At 41.5% G+C, this 22,031-nt stretch overlaps 1 long non-coding RNA gene across 3 annotated transcripts in view; it reads right to left on the bottom strand.

Moving 5' to 3' along the window:
• Window positions 1-1,779: 1,779 nt before the first annotated feature.
• Window positions 1,780-22,031, bottom strand: part of LOC308473988 — a 216,658-nt gene continuing 196,406 nt past the window's right edge. Inside the window, exons 4-6 of one of the 3 annotated variants that reach the window (XR_013984435.1) lie at window positions 21,812-21,900; window positions 18,257-18,373; window positions 1,780-1,849 (exon numbers count right to left, since the gene is read on the bottom strand). This is a non-coding gene — a long non-coding RNA (uncharacterized lncRNA). Of the gene's footprint in view, window positions 1,850-9,032; window positions 9,100-14,697; window positions 15,347-18,256; window positions 18,374-21,811; window positions 21,901-22,031 lie in introns of those variants that run through there. The other 2 variants (XR_013984436.1, XR_013984437.1) reach the window with 2 other exon arrangements.

Here is a 22,031-nt window from a genome sequence, read left to right as displayed (position 1 = left end):
CTCCTGCTTAAGTGCATCCATCAGCTCCTCAATACATTTATCATTATTCTCAGTGAAGCCACCATCACCCTTCAGATCACTGCAGCTATTAAATTGCTACATATTAGGACATAAGAACCCAAATTATTACATAAAAATCTGAAAGTACAGCAACACCTAGAGGTCTGTTTGAATTATAAAAGAAAATAAATCACCTATGACCTAGATTCTGTCTTTAAATGCCCATAGTAGTATGAGATTATTAGTGGAGACATAAGAACTCTTCACTAGGTGCGTGCCCAGCATTGTTTAATGAAACACTGATAGTCCTTAGGTGACCTTAGCATTGCAGTTTAAGGAACCTTTTAATGACAATTCAAGTACTTCAAATCATTGTGAATAACATGCTCAGCAAGCACAGGTTCTGTTAAATACCTAAGGTATGAACATGCTGAATGCTGTTAATATACCCAATGACATACTGATTCACTCTTAAAACAATACTTTATGGACACATGGCCATTACAGGAAGCTATGCCAAGATGGAATGTGTGCTCTACTACTAGCTAACGTGGGGTTTCTCTGAAGATGGAATCGTGTTTTTCTTTTTTGCTCCACAAATAGTAAGAAAGGTTCCCATGCTCACTTTCAGTGGGGCTCTTTACTGACAAGATTCCAGTCTGGCAGAGCTTTTTGGAATGTCACATGGCCACTTCAGGAAGTGCTGGCAAGTATGGAACATACCACAAAGGCTCCCACTGTGTGTACAGGCAGCTCCCTGTTTACATGGGGGTTATATTCCAAGACACAGCACACATCAGTGAAATCACGTATCATCGAAACCCATTGAAAAAGCCTGCAAACGCCCCATTCTGCCCCCGCCCCGCCCCCTAAAATTCCGCCATTTAAGTGACATTTCAGTGACATCTTTATGGTGTTTCTGGGTCATTTCTGGATTCAGCATGATGCGCATACACACAGTCGCACACAGATTGAACACACATAAACTGCCTGTATTGTATGTTTTATGTTATACATATATGTATTGTATGCATAGTATACACTAGAGATTTCATAAAGTAACTAGATACCTACACAACAAAGTGTATAAGTATATAATCAACTTGTAAAATTATGCTGCAGAAATATAATACCACAGGGGGCTTGACTCAGTTAAATGAAACAATATACAGGAGGAGGAGGTCTGCATATAATTTTGTGTATAATTTGTGTTTAATTAATTAGGTTAAAAAATAGATATAAGTGGATATTTAAAATGGACTTGTCCTCCAGTCCTAACTATGAGGACTCGGATTTGTCATAAACCAGAAGGCATGCAGGAAAAATACGAACAAAGCACCCCAGGGTAAGAGTGCCACCTATTTAAAAGATAGACATCTGACAAATCCTTGCCTAAGATTTCTTTGTCAAATAAAAGGCAAAAAAGCTGAACACATGAATATATGCTGTTGTGAACTAGGTGGTGGCAGGGGTACTGCAGTTGTTCACTTTTCCTAGCTTCTTTGCCCTTGATAAACATGAATCAAACAGCCTAAGGCAAGAGGAAGACACTATGTGTGATAATCCTCATTTCCTCTTCACTCCGCCACAAAGTCCGAACTTGTTCAGATTCAGCAAAGTATTGTCTTGATCAGATCCCCAGTTAGATGTATACACAAACACACAGCAAATACTGCCTCCAGCAACACATCGTTTTTCTCACTGCTTGCTCCTTCCCTGATTCATTCCTCAAAACTCAAGCCACCCCCTTCTTCCAAATGTGAAATTAAATACACTTACCAGTTTCTGGTAAGTACCTTAAATGCTGGTAGCAACATTTTCAACCAAGGAGTAACCCGCTAGAGGACACCTGTGTCAGACAATGAAAGAGTGAAAGAAGGTTTGTTTTCTTAACGAAAGTCATAATAGTGTTATGAATCTGAGGGTGCAAGACACCCTAAATTCTGGATTGCATAATATTAAAGCTAGGAAATAGCCAGACATGCGTATTTAGGAGAGACAAGGCATAGGCAAACTCGGCCCTCCAGATGTTTTGAGACTACAACTCCCATCATCCCTAGCTAACAGGACCAGTGGTCAGGGATGATGGGAATTGTAGAACCAAAATATCTGGAGGGCCGAGTTTGCCTGTGCCTGGAATAGACCCAAGAGGTATCTGAACCTTTTTATACCTTGCTAACATTTTAATTAAGCTGAGCATTAGAGGCAGATGGGGCTTGTCAACCTGAGAAGGTAGACCATGTAGGAGAAGGAAAGCTGATCTCAAGTCTTTGCTGCTTTGTGGCTATACTCATTCATGAAAAAAGGCTTCAGGAGTAAACCCTAAGGAAAAAGTCATACCCTCTCCCTTGCAGGAGACCATCAGGAGAAGAAATGGCTAAGGAGTAAACCCTACACAAATCTGGAGTCCCTAAGACGGTTGGATGGCATATTGTATGCCTCCTTCCAGCAACTTGTGCAGCCAAACTGGGGCTAAATATATTGCGCTGCTTTCCTGTGGACCACATCAGCGAGGCTGACAGGGGTGTCCTTTCATCTGGGCAGCCAGGGACCTCCATACACACTGCCCAGGCTTTTGCCCTGGAAAAGTCACTTCAGTTTGACTTCACCCCTGGAGGTGCACCCCCAAAAGAGTTAATTAAGTCAGGACTGACCTCCTGTGTGAGGTGTTAGCCTGGGATAATGGGGATAATGGGTCATTAGCACTACAGGGATCAAGAAACTCACCATAGAAGACAAAGAGGTGGGGCCCCTTTTGACTCAGAGATAAAAGCCGAGAGTTTATAGAAGGGAAGGGGAAGCAATGCGGGCAGATGTTTAGTGCAGAGTGTTAGGAGTAGGAAGCAGTGGACTTGAGAAACAGAGGCAAAGAGCAACGTTTGAGAACGATAGTTGAGGTCTGCTTAAGTCTGAGGCTGCTATGGCTATGGAAGAAGCCAAAACTTCTTGAGATATGAATGTTGTTGGCCCCTCTGACATAGGTTCAGGTTGTATATATGTGTACTTAAACCATATATCATAAAGACACCACAGTCTCCGCTGTGCCTCATGTTCCCAAGGAAACTCTGATACCGGAGCATAAAGTGTGCCAAGAGCTTCTGGAATCTTACACTGCTATGGAGATTTGGGGGTGGTGCAGAACAACAGTATATCACGAGAATGGAATATGCAATTGATATAGGTTCTAATTTCTGGTGGGAAGGTTAGGTTTGAAACTATAAGCCATAATTTCTCAAGTACTGTAGATCTAGAATAATTCACATTAATATATGAAAACAGGATGGTTTCCAACGAGTCTTTGTCATGGATTCCTCTGATATTGAAAAGAGAAGATACTATATAGACCCCAGCACTGCTTACCTTTAGATCTCATGTGCTTGTACCAAAAGGGTATACTGCTTAACAGAGTACCAGGTTTTAAAACAGGAGTGGGAACCCAGGAGCCCTTCAGATGCTGTTAGATACAACTGCCATCATTCCTGACCATTGGCCATGTGGGCTGGGGCTGACAGGAGTTGGAGTCCAACAACATCTGGATGTCCAGAGGTTCCCATATATGCAAAGGTGCTTCATTTAGCTTATAGGGCTTAAGAAGCCAACTTCTGCCACAGTATAAGAGGTTGGGAGCAGAGATTGGTTGAAAAGCAGTCTTTTGCTTGTCCTGAAACAAAGACACATTATGGAGAATGGATAGCAAGAAATTGCTTTCCATTCTTTCACTACAGTTTTGGATCCACACACACACACACACACACACACACACACACACACACCTGCTTGTATGATGAATCTTTTGGGACTAATCTGATTATACTGACAAATCTATCAGACAAAACAAAGTAAGGAAAAGTACTTGAATCCTTCTTACCATAGAGATAGTGACAGAAAAATATTTTAATTTGAAAAATCCACTCTAGAAATGAGTTTGGCCTGTACAAATCAAGGAGTGAAAATTGTATGCCAGCCAGAATTGTTCAGGGACTGTGGTTATTTTCATCATTTTCATTTAAGACTAAGAGTTAAATGAAAATTATGTCTAGATGCATGATCAGTTTGATGCAATTATAAAGGTACCACTTATACTGTTAACATTTCATGACTATTATTGAAGGAGGTTTTTGTTTTGTTTTTTCAAATGCAAACAAACCAAAGCCATTATACATGGAGGCCTTAAAAAGGATCTTGGTGATTTATAAATTACACAACTGAAATAACTATAAAAAAACCCAGCCTAACCAACTCAGGTATTCCTATCAATCATGTGACCTAAAATACAGTCTTAAAAATACTTTTAAAAAACAAGTGTTTCAGGTCATTAGTCAATAATGTGCACAGCTGCCTTCAGGGGTTTGGAGAGAAAATTAAATCAGCTGAGTTATTTCATTTACAAAAGCACCTGCTGTGCAAAAATAATTTTCATCAAAAATTTAATATTGCAGTAGGCTTGCTTAGCAGTCTCATTGTTATAATACACCGTGATGACTTCAAAGGTCCATTATTTGCTATTGTCCATTATGCTTACAATTGCCATGCTAAGAAATGCGGAAGAGGATTTTGGCATGCAAGATGGGAAAGGGTAACTCAGGAGAATGGGATGGCCAAGACCCATAGTTGTAATTCTGTGTACGCAAGGGAGCTTTCAAATGTTTCAGGTTCCAAAATAGCACCCTCCCCTTCCCAACCACATGGCAAACTGGTTTGAAACTGAGGAAACTTTTAAAAGCAGTTTTTCAGCAGGCATGTTGCTCAGTTGTTGTTTTTTTGCGGGGACGGGAGGCTGCCCAGTCTAAATTTGCACAAAAATCCTTGAGGTTTCTTGAGAAGAGCTCAATCCAGAGACCTACACCTCACTATTCTCCTGTCCCCAGCTGAATAAACATAATTTTCCAAAAATTATGTAGTTTCCCCCCCCAAAAAAGCTCAACAAGCTTTGGGTCTGGACTTTCACTTTTTGAAACCCTACCATTACAACACCCGGCCATGTCCCTGTTTATATGTGTGCTTTGCAACACAATGTTTTAGAATGGCATGATACTTATGTATTGCAAGATAAAACACTGATTACCAGCTTAGCTTGTTTCCATTTGAGAGAAAGAAACAGATGGAGGTGGAGAGTTTAGTGGCTGCTGTGTAAGGAGTGGGAAGGCATGCTATGGATTGGAATAGACATCTAAGCACACCAGGAGGTTGAATACAAAAGAGCCCTGGTAAAGCCATTTCCTGGTTGGAAGCTACAGCTGTCAGTCACAAAACTGTGACTGTTTCCCTCCCTCTTGCCAATCGTTTTCCTTTCAAGGAATAGTTTGCCTCTCCAAATGTCCAAAGTAAGTCCAAAGCATTAAGAGAACCTCAGTTTGCTTTGGACTCTGAAGTGGGTTGCTTGTTTTATTGATTTCTATTTTTATTTGGAAAATGTATAGGCTGCTAAACATTGGTAAATATCATCGTGATGCACATCAATAATACAAAAATAAACAAGACAGGCAAAAATAGTTTCCCAAAAGAAATCTGATACTGCCTGTGAGTAAATGCATCCTTCTGGGAACCTCCATAGAAATAAACACCAAACTATTTAACTACAAAGGGCAGTGTGCTCCACAAGGCAGGTGCCAACTGTTTGGGATTCAGGATTCAACCAAAGTGAAAACACACCCCTAATACACAGTCCAAACCTGAGGTTTGTTTCTTGCATTATTACAGATTCCTTCTGTATAGCCTCTCCTCCTTACAGAGGGGAGGAGTTGTGAGTGGGAGCCATTTATTGCGTTGGCAGGGGGTGTTCCGGCCCCTGCCCAGCTGTCCTGGCTGCCGCGCCGTGCCCCCAGGTAGCTAACCAATCAGGTGGAGACTAATTGTTTAGCCGCTCAAACACGGCCGTGGCAGCGCTTCCCTTTCATTGCGCTGCTGGTTTTCGTCGGATCACCCACCCACCCTCCCTTTAGTTCATTGCTTGGTTCTTGACATTGCTATGGACCTGTGGTTGGTCACCTTGGTTGTCTAGGGGGCCTGGTAGGAATTTTTATCCAACTGGCAAATTGGCACTGGCCACTTGGTTTTTCGCCTACCTCGTAGCAAATCTTCACAACTTTTTTAGGTATTGGCAGTTAGGCATTGGAATATGTTTGTGTATTGGAGGGCAGGTTGTGGCCATCGCCTACCCCTCCACTTTATGGGTATTCCTGTAAAGGAATCCAGCCATCGTGGATCCTGTCCGACGCCCTTGCTGGTGGCTAGGGCCATGGCACAACCCCCAGTGACATCAGGGGAAGCTTTCGGTTGTATTTGCATCAACAGGCTCCTCCCACTGGTGGTTAACCCTTGGTAGATTCACCCCTCCCTGAGGGGGTGGAGTCACGCTCTGTTGTTTTATCCAATGCCTAAGCCAATACCTCTCCCATGCTGTAATCAATAAAGTTGTGGGCTTTTTTATCCCATTAACCTATTATACTGTGTCCATGTGTCTTTCTTATCCTCAAGAAGAGGGTGGCAGGTCCTTGAATCACAACTGCATCTTCTCTTCTTAGGGCCATTAGGAATGTTGTTGATAGGTATGTTTTTGAGCTTCCAGTTTGAAAACCACATTTGGTCTGAGTTGCATAAGCATCCTGAACAGGCCTGAGAATATTACTTTCAAGCCTGCAACACAAGCAGTGGCTGGAAGCTCAGCTGAACCAGTCGAAGATAATAATATGTGTTTGATGCAGAACAATTATTCAGATTTGCAGTACAAGAAGATGTGATTGTATATAATCAGCTGTGTGACAGACTTTTATTTTCAATGCCTTTCCTAATAATTCTTCCCATTGAGCTGGCCCTTTTTATCGTCTCAGGATACAGAGCTGACATTACATGTCTACTTTTTATTATATAGGCATAATGCTTCCCTCAGGTAAACTAAAACCAAACCAAACATTCACCCTTAAGGTATATATCTTGTGTACATTTTGTAAATGCCTCACCTTTGGACCAGCTGAACACCAATGTTTATGGTATACCATATGCCACTAAAACGTCTTGCTGCAAAGGATTGAGAAAGAGAAATCCTGGGAATCAAGCCAGAGCTGGTTCAGCGTGAACTCTGTATCTTGCTACAGAATATTTGGAATTACACTTCTGCTCCTTGACATCAACAAACGACTACATTACAGGCAAAAATGACAGGCCTGTGAAGTTTGTTTTTCGTGAGTAGCCAGCCATTTTAACGATTGTCCTGTGATGCTTTTAGTGTGTTTTTAAAAATATATTTTTACATTTGCTATACACCATCCAGATATTTTATTAAATATATAAATAAATGCATAAATAAAACCCTGTCCAGATTCATAACATCACAAAACTAACTTATCCTTTAAGATACTCAGATAAGGCCCTTCTTCATCTGCAGAAGAGGTGCATTATGCATCTATAAAGGAGAGAGCCTTTTAAGTCTTGATGCCTTGACTTTAGAATACTCTTCCAGGGTGACATTGTGCTCTTTTGGGTGCCAGCTTAAGATTTATTTTATTTATCCAGGTTTATATTTTTAAAAATTACTGTATTGTTTTAGCTGGTTGAATACTTTAAGTTTGTTACTCTGCAGATTTTATGTTGTTTCTGTTCATCACCATCAGGTCATCAGGCTGTAATCTCTAAACCAGCCCAAAGCCTGAAGAGGGACTGCTGCATGTGCCATAATTACTGTTCCACCAACCAACAGAGGAGCACCAGTATGCTCTCAGAAAGCTCTGTTGCTGTAGAGGGACAAATCAAAGTGTTAGGGCACGTCAAAGTGACCAGGAATTCACAGGATTCCAAGGATCTCATTCCCCCAGCATAAAAAGACCCCAAAGCGATGCCAGCCGTAGACCTGACATATTTAATTATTTCCCAGAAAATTTCCCAGAAAATAGAACAAAAGTTGTGACTGCAAAATAGGTTTACTTGGCAGGTACTTACCTGCTATTAAATTAAAAGTCAATTCGCATGGGTTATCTCCGTTGTATACAAACGGAGAAAACAGGTATTGCATCTTAAATAGGTTCAGTTGGGAAGCATGGTAGCCTGCACCCTTCAGCACCTAAATTGTAAGACTGGTAGTCATTGCAGTGAGACACTCTCTCTCTCTCTCTCTCTCTCTCTCTCTCCCTCTCTCTCTCTCTCCCTCTGTGTGTGTGTGTTGAAAGGATCTATAAGCTATGCAGAATTTGATGAAAAGTTAAGATTGGGAATATTAGTACAGCTGTCCTTTCTCTTCTAAATTGTCTGTGAATAGATTACACATCGATGGCTCATTAGGCACAGGGTGTAAGCTTGTTTTTAATGAGTAACAAATCCCCCTGCTACTTCCTACTCTGTGCATCATAAAAATGTAAACAAGTATGCATTAAAATATATGGAACACTCAGTGACATTCGTAGTTGATTTTGTTCATCTTTATACAAAATTTCTGTACAGATGGCACCCAAATCCACCACAACTAGAATCCAGGATTTAGCTAAGGTAAACAATTTCCTGATGAGAAATGGAACCTGACATATTCCATTAACTTCTAGGCATAGTCCAGCAATACCATCTTTGCACAATCCTAGCCTCAACAGCCTTCAATTTACATGCCCAGAAGCCTAAGAACCTATCAGTAACAAAATCCTCTTGGAGCCGTACTTTCTAGACATGGGACAAGTGGAAGTATGGAAGTCTTTTGAAAGCAGCTGTCCACCCTTCCGCACCTTAAATAATAATGGTGGAAAGCAGCAGATGTCCAGATTGCTAGCAAATGCTCTTGTATTACAGTTTACATTTGCCAATACACTTCCACTGACACGAGCAGTGTCATTTTCTGGTAATGTTTGGAATTAGTCCCTTGGGTCACCAATTCCCAGGCATTATCAGATGATAAGTCAGAAACTGTGATTACTTAAATATTTTTCAAATCCTAGGACACTCCGAAAAGGATACAATTTGCAGCCCTGGGAGTCTTATTATGGTGTTATCCATACAGATACTGCCAAGGGTGAGCTATTTGGAGGAAGCTTAGAGATGGCCAGATCAGTCTTATTTCTCATCTGTGTCAGTACTGTGTGTATTCATTCATAATTTGTTCTAGCCTATTTCTGCATAAAACTGTAATTAAAAAGAAAAAAACTACATGAAAATTCACATTCGTTAGAATGTGGGTTTTTTGCACACATATTAACCTTAAATGGGCATTTTTATACACATTTTGATTCACTGTTTTAACCAAGAATTGTAGGGCAAGATTCAGAGAAGTGTGAAAGTGTGAGAGGGAGGTGATAATTGCATTCTGATCCATGAATTTGTCTGGAAGTATGACACATGTCAATTCACTTAAAAATGTGAACCAAATGAAATCATTGAGCAGCACTAGAAAAATGGCAACACCATTACTGGAGACCTTTTTCTGCTCGTGTCTATGGTCAGACAGCTATATGGTCACACTCTTAGAAAACCAGGCACCCTCCCATCCCCAAACCCCACCTGGCTTTACTAGCACCTGCTTGGTGGGTTAAAGGTTGTCATTATCACTACCCCAGCACCTTTTGCAGGTGTTTCAAGGCCATTTACCAGCTAAAGACAGATTTAGAACAGTACAGAAACCAAATGAACACCTAAGGCAGAACTTTGTTCATCTAGCTGTAAATGTTTGGGGTGAGGGTACAGAATCCAGAAGGCTTATTTAAAAAATCAGATTATATTCAGACATTAGTGGACTATGAATGTTTGTCAACTAACCTACTGTGAATCTATGCTATGTAAATCTGTGCTATGTGAATTCCTACTGTGAATCTATTCTGGTCAAATGTGCAGGAAAACAGAAATGATGGCTGCTAGTACCTGGCAACTGCTGCAGCAATGGTCTAGATGCAGGGTTATGTCTTGGCTAAAGCCTGCAGCAAAAGTGTAAATAATAGGACCAATATTTCATTATGATGTTATTGGCCAACACTAAAGATTTCAGTCCCAATTTGCCTTTCCACAATTGTCAATGCCATTAAATTTAAGATGGGATCTTGAAAAGGGCATGGGGAATTAGATATCCAAGCTTGCATTCCATTACTTGCATTCAAACCCCATTGAAACCAAGTGGACTGGGTATATGAGCTTTGCAGGGAATGTATTATATTCACGTCATGAAAATCAAAGCCATAGTTAGTTTGAACCACCCACCTGAGAGAACTGCTGGTAGTTAAATCTAGGATGTTCACATTGGAAATGCAAGCCCTGCTGGCCCTGGCAATCAGCTTATCGGAAGAGAAAATCCCATTTGATTGTCTGCTTTGTAACTCCAAGATGCCACAGTCTCTCTGTTTGTGTAACTTGATAGGGAACCTGTGCCTAACTACTTTGATCAACTACAATCCCCATCACCCCTGATCATTGGGTATGCCGGCTGATGAGATCTGGAGCAAAATACCATCTGGTACCTAACCCATTTTACATTGGCAATTCAATGCTGAGGGAGCCATTTGATTACCCTTTCCTGCTGCCTGTCTGTTCCTACCCCCATGTGTTCCAGGCATCTGCTGCCTGTACAGTCATTGGACATAGACCTGGCAATAAATATCTCCAAAGATATGCATACTTCCACATTTGGCTCATGCTACCACTTTTGGTGAGAATATCCAACAGTGTAGGAGTTTTGGGACATGAATGCTGATTACCACTAGGAACGTTTCTACATTAGACCATACATATCTCTTAAAGGTATGTTTCTTCATGATGCTGAACCCAGTGGTGCTTGGTTGCTGCATAAAGACCTCTCAAGCAATTGTGGACAGCACTGAAGTCATGTAAAAGCAGAAGTCTCCAAAGAAGTCCTCCAAACAACAGTGGCCTGATATAAAATATTCATTGTATTTTCTTGTCATGTATAGATGCTGCAATCAACAACTGGCAGGTTGGCTGTCAGTTGAATGCGAGTGGTTTTTCCTACCCTCCAGAATCTCAAACATATGCCACAAGATTGCCAATTTGCTACATTAGTACCTCCATACACATCGTAAACCTGTCTAAAATAGTGTTATGTAGAACTGCTTTAGGACCTGTTTTATCTACATGAAAGTGTGCTTCTTTTCCTCAGCTACTAATGCTTCAAAGCTAAGAGAAGAAAATCAGGAAGAGAAACCAAAGAAAAATTGGATCCCATATCCAGATTGTATTAAGCAACATGCTGATCATAAACATAACCATAACATAATATTCAAAAATGCTTTGGGCACTGCAGGAGTGGAATATAATAAAGACCCACATATAAATGGGTATTAAAATTTAATAAAATATACAATGTTTATAAAATAACAAGCACGGCACCAAATAGCCAGACAGAATGCCATCACTCAAAAGACATTTTGAAACAATTCTTAACTTCCTGCTACAAAATTGTGGTCATGTTGCCAAAAGCAACACTCAGTATTAATAATCGGTACTAGTATATGAAGCAGCATGTCAGCACTTAGCTTCATAATCCACAAATCTATTAAATCTCTGCCTATTTTATTACTTTTTCACCCAATTTGTTCTTATTTGCCTTTCTTAGAATATAGTCTTGCTGAATGGATTTAGGTTCACCCCCATTAACATTAAAGGTGAAATGAGATTATCTAACTTTTTTACAAATGAGGCAGATAGTTTATTGGGAGTTCCTACTGACTTTGGGCACCATTTAACAGGAACTTCTTCCACACACAACCCCCTCGAAAGGAGCGGAAGCTGTGCAAGAGCATCCCCATGTGCAGGAGAACTTCCCGGTCAATTATGCCACATCTGCTGTCTTCAACAGGTATGGAGCAGGTATGCAAAGTGAGGCGGAATTTTAAAAACATCAAACAAGCTACTGAAAGAAGTCTCTGGAGTAAGAAAATGAATGATGCCTCCCTGTCTACATGTCTTTGCTTCACAGCAACTATCAAAGTAAGCATTAGTTTTCTTTGGGGGAATTTATCCAAATCTCACTTCAATATCATGCTTAAATGTTGAAGTAAAATCACCTCTTCCCCTCCCTCTTCTTCTCTCATGATACTGTATTACTGATGAGTCTTGGCAGTGACAAATGACAAACTGTGTATTCCTCTCTTGGCAGTTCCCATTTGCATTCTGCTGCTGCCGTGCCTCTCTCATTGGGACGGAGGGGAAATAAAATTAAAAAGGCAGAAGTTCTGAGGAGAACATGAAAGCACCCAAAACTGCAGCTGGTCAGCAGTTCTGCAAGGCAATACTCTATGGTACAGAGGGCATGCTGATAAGTAAGAAATCTGAGTTTAGAGGTGATTTTGGGGGGGGGGGGGAATTAAGAAAAGTATTTCTGGAAACTTCCCACTTTTTTAAAAAAAACACAATAAAACCCTTTAGAGAGACTTTAAAAATCACTCAGATAAATGTGAGAGCCCTTCAGAATGAAAATGACTCAGAACAGTTCAGCTAATAAGTTTCATTATGAGTGTGAGTTTCGTATGAGGAGAAGGTGGACCAATAAGATTTCAAGAGGAGCAAAATACTTATCGAACAGGGACTAGCACAGTAGTTTTAACCTCTGGCAAAGGCTGGCTGAGGCAGGGTCAAAGCAGCTCCACTGGTGGGGTAGCACATCCACCCCCAGAGTCCCTCTGTGTGCTCCATGGACATAAATCAGAAGGTGTGGCCTTATACTGAGTCAGATTAATGGTACTTCTGGCACAGGATTATCTGTTCTGGCTAGCAGTGGTTCTCCATGGTTTTCAGAAAGAGGGCATTTCCAGCCCTGGAGATGGCAGCAATTGAACCCAGGACCTTCTGCATGCAAAGCAGATACACCCTTTCCCTTCTGCATCCAGAAATCTCCCTGTCAGTGGTAGAAACCAAAGCAGCAGCCTGAATCCACCACATCCAAAGCTCCCTTATTCCTCTAACATGCCCATGGAATGGGGTCAGGGGTAGATTTAGGGCCGTGGGAGGGGGAGGCACATGCACTAGGCACTGAGCTGAGATGGCACCACCTGAAAGCCTGGTAAGTGAGGCGCTGAGCTTTGGGAAGGGGGCACGAGGCTCGGACAGGGTTCTAGAGTCCACCCACCTTCTTCTCAAAGCCTAGTTAGAACTTCACCAGGTTTGGGAAGGTGGTAGGAGGGTTCCAGGACCTGGCCAGAGCATTCACGCTTCCCTTCCAAAGCCGGGCACCTCCTTACCTGCCTTTGGGAAGGCAGTGCAAGGGCATAGGGACAAACGCAGGGTGCTGTAGTACCCAAGTGCACCAATGACTGGGGCTCCTACCTACTCCAGCCTCAAGCTTTTGCAGGTATTTCCCCTCTCACGGATGTCAGTGGGGCGAGGGATGAACAGACCACTCCTCCTTACTCTAGTCTAGCCCTTCATGGAGAAAGCCAGCAAAGCTCTCTCTTACACACAAACACACACACACACAGAGAGAGAGAGAGAGAGAGAGAGAGAGAGAGAGAGAATACTAAATGTGCCTCTTCGTTACTTGAGATCCTCTGAATTAGAACAGAGAAGACCAGGGAGCAAAACTGCCAGAATCCCTGGTCCTGAAACCATTGAGCGTTCCATTCAAGCCCTTCTAGATTTCACTGTAATCTTTTTTCCACCTTTTGCTTTCAGGGAAGCAAACAAACAAACAAAAAAAGCAAAAGAGCTAATGAAAGCCAGAAAAAAAAGAACCTCCCGCTAGACATGAATCTGGCAGCTCTAACACATATCTCAGCAGCACTGATTTCCCATGTGGCCACCTCAGATCGCTAGGCCTCAGCAGCCAAACCAGAATGGATGGCAATAATAATTAGAGACTGATGAGAGAGGAGCCCAGAGGAGGGCCAATTTTTTTAAAAAGAAGAGTTAATGAAAGGAGGGTGGAGTATCCAAAATTTCACAAAGGGTATGAAGCAAAATTAGATAATCAAAGAGCCTTTAAACAGCAGAAGCCACCCGGTTCATCTAAGAGCACAGTGAAAAGTACCTGCCACATCAAAAATTGATCACAACTAAGGAATGTTAATGTGTGCTCCCTATCAGGCCAGTAAGATTCAGGGTGACCCACGGCTATTATTTAACGTCAGTATCAGGCCATTTAATTTTCTGCTTCAGTTCCTTTCCCACTCTTCTTCCTCAACCTCTGCCTAATGGCTATTCACTTTCTCTACATCTGATGTTCCTGCTCCTCGAACACTGTGCTCTGACTGGCATTTGATGACAGACTAAACTCTTCCAATAATGGCACCCATGCTCTATAATCAACTGCCATTTTCAATGTGCTAATAGTTCACAATGTGTTCCATCCCTTTAGAATGTGTTTCGGAAAGGAGGAGGGAATGACTCTCATTTGAATACATTTACTCTTCTTCTCCACCGCCTGAATTATGAGGAAGATGAGTGTTCTAGTGCTAATTCTGTTGATTTCTAGAATGTGAGTTATTTTTAATGTCCCACTTTAACAACCGTTTGCCAAATATTCTGAACCTGGTTGTTGGTTTTTTTAATGCAAAGAACATACCTGATATTTATGAGAAGGCTATGTCAGGTTTTTATTTTAAAGTTGTAATTCATATGATACACATGACAGAAAATGGCTCATCTGAAGATTATTGGCTCACTCTAGAGATCTGCTTGCAATCAGATATTCATATAGATCTCTGGGGGAGCTGATCCACATCAGCAAAGGAATATGGGCAAGCACTGACTTTCTTGATTGAAATTAGTGAGGTAGACAGTCTAAATGAAGGTTCTGCATGATCCATGGATTAGTAGAAACAGGAAGGGGAGAGTAGAGAAAATAAAATTATGGTACTGTGCTATTTAAAGCAGTAGTTCATCTACACCTTGGAAACAGCATTATGGTAATCCTGTTTCAGAAAAGATATAACAGAAGTGTGTCCAGGGTGGGTCACAGGGAAGAGTAATAACAACAATTAGCAGTATGAAACGCCTGGCATTATAATACAGTGGTACCTTGGGTTAAGTACTTAATTCGTTCTGGAGGTCCGTTCTTAACCTGAAACTGTTCTTAACCTGAAGCACCACTTTAGCTAATGGGGCCTCCGCCGCACAGCCAGAGCACAATTTCTGTTCTCATCCTGAAGCAAAGTTCTTAACCTGAAGCACTATTTCGGGGTTAGCGGAGTCTGTAACCTGAAGCGTATGTAACCTGAAGCGTATGTAACCTGAGGTACCACTGTACCTGCTTCTCACAAGTTACATAATACTTTGGTATGAATACTTACAGAACATAACTGCTCTTCATCAGCCATGAAAGGCACATCAGTGTTGCAAGCATAGACTTTCCCTTTTGAAACGTATGGAAAGAAATATGTAGTCCTTTCCCTTTTCTTTTAATGCTTCAGCATATTGTAGCAGGGGTGGAAGCCTATTTCAAATGTGCATAAACCTTTCATAGGTAATACAGTACACAAGTGCTTTGGACAAAAAATTCCATAGGAAATATTATAGTGAAAAGTGACCCTAAGATTTATTAGGCTAAGAAATGAGGGGTTTTTAATTTAAGAACAGAATGGTTAATTAGAAGGATGATTGAATCACATAAACTCATCTTAGGCTGCAATCCTATCAATAAGTCCTACTGAACACAATGGGACTCTCATCTGAGTAAAGATGCATGGGATTGAACTATAAGGTTCCAACAAAGGAGGGGCGGGAATAAGGACATTTGTCAATTAACGTACCTAGAAGTCATCTGGTGAAATTAGCACTCAAAATCCAACAAACATAATTTATACATACATCTGATTGGTTTGTTTGCTTGCTTGCTTGTTTGTTTATTCTTCAAATCACCCAGTGGCTTGATTTTAATATTGGGGTGTTTGCCTGAAGTGGTAAGAAGGAAACATAGAAATTCCTACTGGTCCCTGTTGATCCTCCCAGATTTTAATCAGTATGCCATAAAACAAAACAGGATCTAGCCATGTGCACAGGAGGGGAAAATGTTTGTGTTGGAAGAGAAGAGAATGCCAATGCACACTACCTTTCGATAGAGCCAGTGTGGTGTAGTGGTTAAGAGCGATAGACTCGTAATCTGGGGAACCGGGTTCGCGTCCCCGCTCCTCCACATGCAGCTGCTGGGTGACCTTGGGCCAGTCACACGTCTTTGAAGTCTCTCAGCCCCACTCACCTCACACAGTGTTTGTTGTGGGGGAGGAAGGGAAAGGAGAATGTTAGCCGCTTTGAGACTCCTTCGGGTAGTGATAAAGCGGGATATCAAATCCAAACTCTCCTTCTTCTTCTTTGATAGACTCTGAGCTGAGCACACACAAAAACTTTAATAGGTTTCTTAGCTCCACACTGTGAAATGCTTACTGAGATGGAGCAAATTTTATTAAAGAGCTACAGAAGTTCAACCATGAAGAGGCCATTCTATGTGTAGTTCTGTGCCTTGGAGGACTATATGGTTAATGAAGTTCCCCCTAGGCTATAAAGAAGGTGGCCATAGCAGCTGTAGTGTTTCATTGAGAAGGACCGTGGCATGCAGAAGCTCCCAGGTTTAATCCCTGGCATCTCCTAGTGGGGCTGGGAATGTGGGGTCTGAAATCTTGGAGACCCAGTTCCAGTCCATGGAGTCAATGCTGAGCTAGATGAAACAAGGGTCTGGCTCATTATAAGGCAGTTTCCTATTTGAGATGTCTTGGATAGTTGACACACATCCATCAGGTGTGGTGCTAAAAACTGTTCCTGGACTGTACCCCCTCAGATGGGGTGGGGCATTGTATGGTATAATGCTTCTTCGTGAAAACAAAACTGCATGCATATAGAATCCTAAAATAATCCTGGGAACTGTAGCTTGTTAACTGTAGGTGCTGAGAGTTGTTAGGAGACCCCTCTTACCTTCACATATATTTCCCAGAGTTCCCTGAGAAGAGGAATTGACTGTTAAACTACTCTAGGAGGGAATAGGGGTCTCCAAACAATTCTCAACACCTACAGTTAACAAGCTACAGTTCCCAGGATCCCAAGCTGCAGGTCGCAGGATTCTTTGAGAGGAAGCAATGGCTGTTAAAGTGGTATCATAGTGCTTTAAATGCTTGATATGAATGTGACCTTAGATAGCAGGGGAAAGAGTTTAAGCATAACTCTTTTATATACTAGTTATTCTTTTGCAGGGAATGCTTCCTTTTTTATATAACCCCCCACATGCAGTCTGAAGTAGTGAGCTATCCAGGAGCACTTTTATTGCCTCAGCTGCTGTTTGTGTGAAAAACCAATCCATTTCTATTGGAACCAGCTTGGAATTTATGACTATTTTGTGAGTGTTTAGCCAAAAAAAAAAAGAAAAAAGAAAAAAAGCTCATCTGTTTTTAAGAGCTCTGGTGAGGCTGTACACACACAACAGTGCCCCTGGGAACTGTTACTGCTAGTATTAGCCATGGCTAAGAGCCACTCTGAAATTCAACCTGTCCCCATCGCCACCCCAAGCAGGAGAGGATTTTAGGTCTGGATGGGGGGCAGCAACCACATAAAACATTTGCAAGGAGCAGTTGAGACACCAGAGCCAAATAGAAGGAACACTCATAAAACAAAAGGCTGCTTTGTTGGGTGGTCTGGTTATGTAATTTTGCAGTAATAAACAGAAGTTTCATTGAGAGGGAAGGACCTAACAGTACATAACTTTCTGGTTTTATCTACAAAGGAGGCTGGTCCATCTGAATGCAGCCTGCGCATGTGAAGAACCTCGTGAAATATTCCGAGATGGCAAAGAGCTTCTGGAGAAATGATGTTCAACTCATAATACACGGAAGCATTGTGAGTCAAACCAATGCCTATTCTGAACCAAGGTAATTACAACATGGCATCTACAGTGAGAATTAGTCCTGTGTTATTTAAAGCTGCTTCTAGGGGAAAGAATCCAGTTTGGCTGATTTACTGTAATTCTAAGCTAGAAATGGTGGCAGTGCCTAAAGTAAGAACACAGAGGTTTCCGTTTTCAGGGCTGTGCGATTCACACTGAGCTTGCTAGATCTTGGTCATCAGTTTAGACTAAGGAAGATTAATAAGAGCATAGCCACAGTTAGCAAAAGCTGGTATTAGCAGCAATGTTTAAAAACCTGCGAATATAGAAAGGTCTTCGTATTGCACAAAAATGATAGCAATGTGAGCACCAGTGACCGTTCCTGAGGAAGGCCTTCCACTGGCAAGATGCCACCACTGAAAGGACCCTCTTCCTGGTCTCTTCCCACCTTTTGCTGCTGGAAGTGCCTGAAGAAGAGCCTCAGGTGTAGATCTCATTGTATGAATAGATGGTTATGAGTTACTGCAGTGCTGTTACCTTGCACAATAGGCCCAGTGTAAATTGCTTGTCTGAAAGGGTCCAAAGATTGATGGCCTTCATAATTGACTGATGACTTCACAAGATTTCAGATATCTCTGCCCCCCGCCCAAGCATCTGCAAGAGGCAGTGAATGCACTTTAAGACCGTGCGTGTAAACATCTATAGACTGCAATTATGTAACATGCTTAAATGGTAGCAAGACACATTGAACTCAGTAGGGCATATTTGTGGATAAACATGTATAGGACCCTAGAAAAGAGCTCCAACTGGCATATTCCCTGGGTGAGATTGCACAGTAAGACCTAAACATAAAGCATGCCAAGATTTCCACTATAATCATAAATATAGAGTATAATAGGAACTGAAAATTACTCAATTTTGCTTCTATAAGGGAATTGTGGAAAGGGATTACAGGTGGTGAGGATGTCATAAATGAATGCTATGCTAGAAATATCACAATTAATTCAATAATTGTTTTTTATGAAGTGCTTTCTAGAGCAATTGCTAAATTAAATAAGTCCCAAAGGAGCAGTAAGAGTTAGGAATGGCATTTATAAGAGAGACATGGAATGTAAATCTTGCAGGAGTTAAGAAATGTTTATATTTAATACAATTAATTCAAAAGTTTTCACAAGAAGCAACCACCCAGGAGTTTTCTAATATCAAGTCCTCCAGGGTTTCAATTGTTTTGCAACAAGTAGCAAGCTCTTATTAATTCCTTCAGCGGTTGTTTTATTAACTTGAACCAGAATGAACTCTACTTGGCACTAATGCAGATATCATTAATACATATAATATCTGGAGTTATTATCTAGGGTAAAAAGCTATCGGGGACCAGACTAGTCACATTATTTTATCACCATTTTAAATTAGCTAATCAATAGTTCATGTGCATGTGTTTATACATATTTGCTTTGGTACAGACTAGGGGGCTGACTACTTTCATAGCGTTTTCATGTCAATAATAACAGCAATAACCATACAAATGAACCATAACTCCCATTACACTGGTATCACAACTAGAAGCCCTTTACAAAAAAATCGAATACAAAAGCAGATGGCAATGACCAGACCCTCCCCGCTCCTCCCTCTTGCATCCAATTCTAAATTGATGTTTTAAAAATGTCTGCTGGGTGCCTGAAAATTAATCTCATTTAAAAATTAATTTTGAGACAGTGAAGGCCTCTAGGCTCTGTAACATTTCTAATGGCATCATCTAGTGTACCCGCATGCCCTTCCTCCTGGAATTGGAATAGCACTGAGAAGCACAATTTCTAACACTTCTGACTTGTGCTGCTTCCTGGAAATGGTGGCAGTAAGGATCTGGTTCAAGCCAGGTTGCCTACAGAGTACACATGACAGGTATCAGATATCCCCATGCAATTTATACTATATTCAAGGCTAATATACATAATGAGAAGTACAGTTTCCATTATGCTACCCAAGAGCGGACCGCAAGAAGGGGCTTGGGCATTTAGTTTTCATTTACCCATTTCAACTATTTGTATACCGCTTATTCAGCCATCTTTAAGCAGGGCACAAGAGACAGAAAACCATAAAATCAGAGTTCAATTAAGAAGCCCAGTAGAATTTTTTATTACTAACTACAGAAGCTCAACAGGGAAGGGGCTACCTGACCTCAACTGGAAAGGAATTCCACAAAATTGGGGCCACAGTAACGAAGACACAGCTCCTCGCAGATACAAGCCCTGTGTCCAAGCCACAGGGGACCACTAACAGTGACTTCCCAAAGACCTCAGGCATAAAGCAGAGATAAAAGGGATCAGGTCTCCCTGAAGTATCCTGGACACAATCTGTGAATTTTGTAAATTAATAGAAGAACCTTGAACCTGGTCTGATAGCATATGGGCATCTAGTGCAAGCCTGCTGTCACTAGGGCCAGTGTAGCTTACTGGATGGAGGGACCAGGAAATGGGGAGGTCAGTGGGGAGGGTGTGGTGTTCCCACTTATGTCCCCATTCTGAGCAACCTCCCTACCATCTCCCCTTCCTGGTAACCCACAGTGATGGCAGTGCCAGGAGGCCTGGTAAATGGCAGGGCACCTCCACCCTAGCTGCTCCTAAATCTAACCCACCAACACTGCAAATTCATAAGAAAATCTTAGGCACTCCTGCAGCCTTTCTATTACAAATGAAACCATCTCTTCCATGACTTCCCACCACCAAGTACAGAGCAAGGACATAGAAAGTGGGACATAGGAAGGCCCCTTAGAATCACAGAATTGTAGAGTTGGAAGAGATCCTGGGGGTCATCTATTCCAATCCTTTGCAATGCTGGAATTTCAGCTAAAGGTCTGGCTTCATTAAGACTTGATCAATCCCATTTCAGAGTTTGCATGCTGGACCCAGGCTTTGCAAAGGAGGGAGGAAAAGTGACATGTACAATATGATAAGCAATTTGCTTTGCATATGATGTGCCAGACATGTGATGAAAACCACAAACGATTTCAAAGTACTATGCTGTCCAGCAAAACACTATAGATTGCTAATCTCCTGTTTTTTCACACATACATTTTTTAGGAAATCAAATGTAACAAATACATCCAATTTTAGCCCGCTTAGTCAATCTTTGTGGAATACTAACAGCCTGTTATGAAAGTACAGTGTTTTCATTACCGATACTGTAATGGAACACTGAGTTCCTGATCAAGAATGACAACAAAATGGCTGAGTAAAATTTAATTTGTACATTTCTAGAATTGTGAGGGTTGTTTGGTGTGTTTTTTACTTATATGGAATTAATTTGCTCTTCCGCATCAAATACTTTATTTTTATTAAGTCCAAGGAAAATTATAGATGTGGACTGAAATCTTGCAGAGTGTTAAACGGTTTCAAAATCCCACTGAAATAAGTGAGATAAGTGGAATAAGTCATGGAACGTTGTGAAGGATTGTGGCAGAATCATGAAATGATTCATCAGGGAGGGTTTGGGGGGTAGGAAACAAAATCTCTTATTTCCTTTTCTTCTCACTTGGGTGGTGTGGGGGGAAACCAATCCTTGTGTGCATATACCAGCCTCTATGTGCACTGATGTGGTGGGTATACTGCTGTGCCTCCACAGAACGAAGTCACTCCATCATTTTCAGTGGCAGTGTCAGCTACGGAGGTGGATGAGGCAAAAAGCCGAGAGAAGGATACAGAGGAAAACAAAGAGAAAGAGCTGAGATCCAAGTGAGGGGTTTGTCAAGTTGACAGCAGGAAGGGAAGGAAATGTTAGAAAGGGCAGGCAAAAGGAGCTCAGGATAAATAAACTAGAGGAAGGAAGAGAAGACAGTTTGGCAGGAGATGCTGGAAATGAATTTCTGAGGACAGAAAGTCAAGGCCAAAGACTGTCAAAGAAATGAGCCCATCTAAGGAGACTCGGAGTCTGAGAGCTTGCCCCCCTTACTGCCAAAAGTACTGTTGTATTTAATTAGGAAAGGCCTTCCTTTGTTGCATTCTGAGTAATCTCCCCAGAGAAAATGATGCATCCTTTAAAAATGTATCTTGAAATATCCCACACCATGATTCAACCCACTTCTGCCCAGTTCACCTTGAAGGTCCTGTGCTTTAAAAACCCTTCTTTTGCACCTGCCACAGATGTCGGTCCACAGGGGAGGGACTCCAGGACAACCAGGCTATCTGCAGAGATAAGGACATCGTTTATTATATTATGTCACACTCTTCCCGTTAAAAAAAGAATTCATTATACAATTGTTATGAAAGTGCCCACTTTTAAATAGGTTCCATGGATTTGATCCATGAACATGAGT

Source organism: Podarcis pityusensis, assembly GCF_964106645.2.
Source record: "Podarcis pityusensis genome assembly, chromosome: 3".
Taxonomy (NCBI): Eukaryota; Metazoa; Chordata; class Lepidosauria; order Squamata; family Lacertidae; genus Podarcis; species Podarcis pityusensis.
Note: the sequence above shows the minus strand (reverse complement) of the source record. Positions and strands in the feature narration are given on the sequence as shown.